Here is a 5954-nt window from a genome sequence, read left to right on the forward strand (position 1 = left end):
GGTATTTCTTTCTTTCTTTAAAAGGTTTATTACACTCTTCCCCTCCTGCTGTAAACATTTCTTGTTGCTCCTCAGTTTATCAAACAGGAAGCTGCCAGGCATAGCCAGAAACTACTCCTGCTTGGATGGCCAACACTTGGTCCTTGCTCTCCCGTCCTTGTTGAAATCCCATTGCTCAGAAGAGGATCTATGGCCAGCTTGTTCTCAGCCCCAGCAGTGGGGAGAGAAGCCTCTCCCTTACCTCAAGAGCACAGATTCGATTCAATACCATTTGTTAAGTTTTTCCTGTGTGTGGCCATCTTGGTATGGTACACACAACCCTCGCAGGATTGTCGTCAGGAAAGAGCTTTGGGAAAATGTTTTAGAAATGCGTTTTCTTATTAGCCCCATTTTACAACTGAAGAAATAGAGGCATGGAGAGGTTATTTCACTGGCCCAAGGTCACACACTTAGGACATGACAAAATCAGAACTTGGACTTATTATCTTCTGACTCCCAGATCATGGGCAGCTGGGTGGGGCCTAGAGTCAGGTAGACTCAAGTTCAAATCCAGCCACAGGTACTAGCAGTGTGACACTGGAGAAGTCATTTAACCTCTATCTGCCTCAGTTTCCTCAACTGAGAAAATTGAGGATATAAAAGAGTAAAATGAGGATGATAATAGCACCTATCTCCCAGGGTTGTTGTGAGGATCAAATGAGATAATAATTGTGAAGAGCTTAGCACAGTGCCTGCACATAGGATGTGCTATATAAGTGTTAGCGATTATCAATTGTCAGATTGCTGCGGAAGAGAGAGGGTAGAGTGGTAGACAGCATGAGAATGAAGGTTTCCCTCCTCTAATTGTTCTCTCCCTTGCCACTTCATGGGGCCCCAGGCTGTGTTTACAACCTGATTCATTCATTCATCCATTCAACAAGAACTTATTAAGCACCTGCTGCATGCCATGGTCTAAGAACAAAAATGGAACAATTCCTGCCCACAAGTTTATAATCTATTGAGGGAAACAACATATACATTGATAGTTAAATGCAAAATATATAAAAAGTAAATACCAGGTAAAATTGAGAGGCACTAATAACTGGGGTGACAGTCAGGAAAGGCCTCAAAATAATAGTGCTTATGGAACACTTGAAGGTTTGCAAAGGATTTTACATGTTATCTCATTTGATTCTCTCAACAACCCTGTGAAAGAAATGCTATTGTTATCTATGTTTTACAGATAAGGAAACTGAGGCTGAAAGAGATTAAGTGACTTACTTATGGTCACACAACTTCCAAGAGCCTGAGACAGGATTCAAACTCAGATCTTCCTAAGTCCTAGCCCACCACTCTATCCAATGAGCCACCTAGCCTGCCTCATATAGGGAGGGGGCATTTAAAGTGATTATGAAAGAAGCTAGAGATTCTAAGAGATAAAAGTAAGGAGAGAGTCCATTCCAGGGAGGGGGAAATGGTCTGTGCAAGGGAATGGAGGTCGTATATGAAATGTTGTATATGTATGTATGTATATATCCTTCTACTCCTCATCATCTGCATACGTGTGTATTTATGTGTATCTGTACTGTCTTCCAAGTCACAGTGTAAATCTCTTGAGAGTAGGTTTCATTGTTTTGTATTTGTATCCCCAGCACCTAGTACAGTGTCAGTGCAGGTGTGCATTAATAAATGCATATTGATTGATGGATTTTCATCACCACCATCATTGGTATTGTTATTGCAGAATCATAAAGGTTCAGAGCTAGATGGAGCCTTCAAGGTAAGAGTCTAAATCTGAGCAGGAATCTCCTCTGCAGCATTCCTGTGGAGTGGTCATCTAGTTTTGTTTGAATACCTCCAATGACAGAGAACTCACTACTTAATCAAATAGCCAGTTCATTGTTGGACAGTTCTAGTTGGTTGTTCCTTGTGCTAGGGGCTGAAGTCTGCTTCCCTTCCTCTGGAGGCCAGAGTGAGTTATAGGGAAGCAGGGAGGGAGGGAGGGAGGAAGGAAGGAAGGAAGGAAGGTAGGAAAGAAGGAAGGAAGGAAGGAAATATTTGTTGTATTTATTATGTACCAGGCACTGTACTAAGTGCTGAGGCTAGAAATACACGCAAAATTAAATATAGTCCCTGCCCTCAAGGAACTTACATTCTGGTAGAGGAAGATAACAAACAAAGCCAGAGCCCAAGGGAGCTAAAAAGCTGGGGAGAGGTGGGGATGAAGGTACCAGAGAGTCAGAAAGAAGGTCAAGAAGAGAATAAAGGAATGGAAGCTCCTCACCAATGGGAGAAGGGAAGCAAGCCTTGAGAAGGGATATGGCCTGGGGGGGGGGGGGGTTTCCAGGGACAGGAAGATTAGAACAAGTCTGATCCCTCTTACCCAGCCAACCCTTCACATAATTGAAGACAGTTATCATGTGTCCCCACCCCCATCCCCAAAGTTGTCTCTTCTCCAAATTAAATATTCCCAGTTACTTCAACCAGCCCCCATTTAGTGACAATTTACCCTTATATAACCTTATGGCATAGGGAACTCCTGGTGAAGGGATTCTACCAATGCCTATCTACTGTTTTCCTGCAACAGTGAAGTCTTTGGATGCTGCCCAAGGGACTGAGAGGTTAAGGGATTTGTTTGAGGACCCACAGAAAATATGGGTCAGAGGCAGGGTTTGAACCCAAGTGTTCCTGACTTCCGGATCCTCTCTCTCTCTCTCCATCCCCTACACCAAGCAGCTTCCTGAGCATTGGTTAGAAACATTTTAATACCCATTATCTCATCTGACCCTCTTGGTAGGTAGTGAAAGTGTCACCATCCTCATTCTATACATTTAAAAAACTGAGGCTCAAAAGTCACGTAGGAAGTCACCAGTAGAGACAGAGCTCAGATCCTGGTCTTTCCACTGCATCCCAGGGCTTCCAGTGCCCTTGGGAGTGTTCCTCAGGATATGGATTCCTGAGCCCAAGGGCCCTGGGTGGAGAAGGAGCATCTGGGAGCCTGCTCCTCCAGAACACAGTCATCAAAGTGCCACCAGCCGCCATCTGCTCTGCCGGCCACAGTCTCCTTGGGGATTTATTACCTATTCCCTTCCATTAACATAAATAATATGGAGTTTGGCTTTCATGATGGTTTACATAATAAATAAAACAGGTCAATTGCCCACAAAACTAGTCTCTGTGAACAGTAACAGATTTAATTAGATTTATTTTACTGGGGCTTTTCTGGAGTGAGGCTCATGTGTCTTGTGCCAGATAAACTTTCATTTCAGAGAGAACAAGTTCCTGCAGGCTTACTGGGGAGCTCTGGCAAACCCAGATTCCCTGCAATCCCAGGGCCTCTGGCTAGTGAGGCCCTTCTCAGATGAGAGGAGTACACATCTACAAACACCATAGAGCTACAGCTGGGAGAGACCTCATCTAGCCTAAGCCCTCACTTTATACATGAGGAAACTGAGGCCCAGAGAGGTTCAGTGACTTTCTAAGGATCATTCAGGTAGTAACAGGACTTGAACTTAGCTTTTGTGACTTCCAAGCTCAGTATTCATTTCATCTTTTTTTGACTCTGGGCAGGGTCATCAACTCTTCCAGACAAATCTGATCTCTTGAAGTGCTGAAGTCAGGAGAACTGGGCTCTGGTCCTGGTTCTGCTACTGCCCAGCCCCCTCTTTGGGCCTCAATTTCTTTTCCTATAACATAGAAATAACAAATAATAACTCACCTTCTTATACCATATGCAAAGTGCTTTCCTCACACCGACCATGTATGAGAGGAGGAGCAGGATGGGGACGCCAGCCCCCTTTTGCAGTTGGGGAAATATGCTCATGGACGTTATGCCTTAAACAAAGGTCTCTAGGCTCCCAGTCCTAGGACTCAGAGAGATTAAGAGACTTGTGTAACTTCATGCAGGTCGTGTGTCAAAGCAGGAATTTGAGCTCAGGATATTTGACTCTAAATTCAGGGCTCTTTTGGAGGAAGCCCACTGAGAGAGTCAGGAGTTAGAGAACCATACCAGGTCCAATTCAGACCAGTGTCTGCTCCATGTCTCTCCTCTGCCTGGCTCTTGTATGTTCTTTGTCTTTCTATAAATGCACCTTGTCTGTCCTATGCATGTTACATTCCTGCCCTATCTGACCCATTTTTATCCCATGGTTCTCCCATGCATGTTCCATTTCTGTTCCACATAACCACCATTCCAGCCTCATGTGTATTCATCATCTCTCCCACGCTAGTCACAGAATCAGAATTCCAGAGGTGGATGAAATTTCAGAAGGCATCTAGTCCATTCTTTACCTAACCAAGAATGCCCTCAAAGATGTACCTGATGAGTAGTTATCCAACCTTTGGTTAAAGACCTCCAGTGGAGGTCAACCCAAGACAGCCCATTTGACTTTTGGATGATCAAGTCACATGAAGATCAGTTAAAAGAACTAGGGATGTCTAGCCTGGTGAAAAGAGAAGATTGGATGGGGAGGGACATGATAACACTTCATGTATTTGAAGAGCTGATACATGGAGGAGGGATGAGACATATACCTCAAGGGAAGACCTAGGAACAACAGGTAAAAGCTGCAAAGAAACAAATATGGGTTGGATGTGTGGATAAATTTACTTTTTTATTTTTTATTTTTTTTCCTCTACTGATTAATGAGCGTTTATTAGCCACTTACTGTTTGCCAAGCAGGTTGAGGGGTTGGGAGGACAATGCAGGACCAGACAAGGGGCTGATCCTCACCACAGCCCTGGGGGTAAGCACTGTTACTGTCCCCATATTACAGAGGAGGAAATTGAGGCAGAGGTTCATCGAGTTGCCCAAGGTCCCACAGCTAGGAAATGTCTGAGGCTGGATTGAACTCAGGCCCAGCACCCGGTGCCCTGTGTTGCCCTAGATGCCTCTAGGGGGGAGAGAGTGGGGGAAAAATTAGGAACTGAGTCTGGACATTATGGTAAAAGTGGGAGTCCTAGCCCAGTCCATCTCCCCATTTCACAGAGAAGCAAACGGACCCAGGCTCCTGCTGCCCTGGAGCAGGTCTCTGAGGTCAGGTCTTCTGGCTTCCAGTCTGGTCCAAAGGGAGAGGAGAAGGCCCAGGGCAGGGCGAGCGCGATGGGGTCCCAGATGGAGATAACACGTTATGGTATTATACTCCAGACCCAAGCCTGGCACCTTTATTTGCCAACTCTTGTTCTGCAGAGGGTGCCATGCCCTCAGCCCTGGGCACAATGAGCAACTTTGGGAAAGGCCCTCAGAGTCCCGGTGACAGGCTCTGCACAGGCCAGGATGGAGGAAGCCCTCTGGCGCCCAGTGCTGACCCACTGAGCGCTACAGCCAGAAGGAGACAATGCGCCCAGTAACTGGGGCGGGTCAGGGGTCAAGTTCATGGTGAAACAGCCTGGGGGCCCCTAAAAGGGGAAGGGCCCCTCACTTGGGCGGTCCGTGTTGATACCGAATTTCTCCTTTAGCAGCTTCAGCTGCTCCTCCTTCTTCTTCGTGTCCATCTTCTGGAAAGTCCGGTTGTAGCGGGTGCACACGTTGAAGCCCGACAGGTGGTCGCAGGCGCTCTTGGCGTCGAAGATCTCCTCGGAGACCACGTAGGCCGTGCCGCGGGTCTCCGGGGTGTTTCCGACGCGGATCTGGCGGATAGGCCCGTACTTGCAGAAGATGCCGTACATCTCCTCGGCCGTGATCTTGTAGGGCAGATTGCGGATGTAGAGGATGCGGTTCACCTCGGGCGGGAGCCGGTTGTTCGCGCGTTTGGCCGCTTGCATCACCATGGCGGCGGCAGAGGAGAGACTCGGGCCGGGGCCGGGGCTGGGTCGGGGTCCTTCGGGGCCGCAATCCGGGCCCGCTGGCTCCGACTCCCGCTCTTTCTGCGTCTTCCTCCTTCTGCTCCTCCTCGCGGCGTACGCTAAATTTACTTTTTTAAAGAAGCTCATAGAGGTTGTGTGATTCGCCCAAGGTCATCCAGGAAGCCAGTGGC

General features: G+C 47.2%; 1 pseudogene; it reads right to left on the bottom strand.

Moving 5' to 3' along the window:
- Window positions 1-5181: 5181 nt before the first annotated feature.
- LOC114044780 lies at window positions 5182-5748 on the bottom strand (annotated as a pseudogene).
- Window positions 5749-5954: the final 206 nt, after the last annotated feature.

Source organism: Vombatus ursinus, unplaced genomic scaffold (genome assembly GCF_900497805.2).
Source record: "Vombatus ursinus unplaced genomic scaffold, bare-nosed wombat genome assembly UNPS02014775.1, whole genome shotgun sequence".
In the NCBI taxonomy this organism is placed as follows: domain Eukaryota; kingdom Metazoa; phylum Chordata; class Mammalia; order Diprotodontia; family Vombatidae; genus Vombatus; species Vombatus ursinus.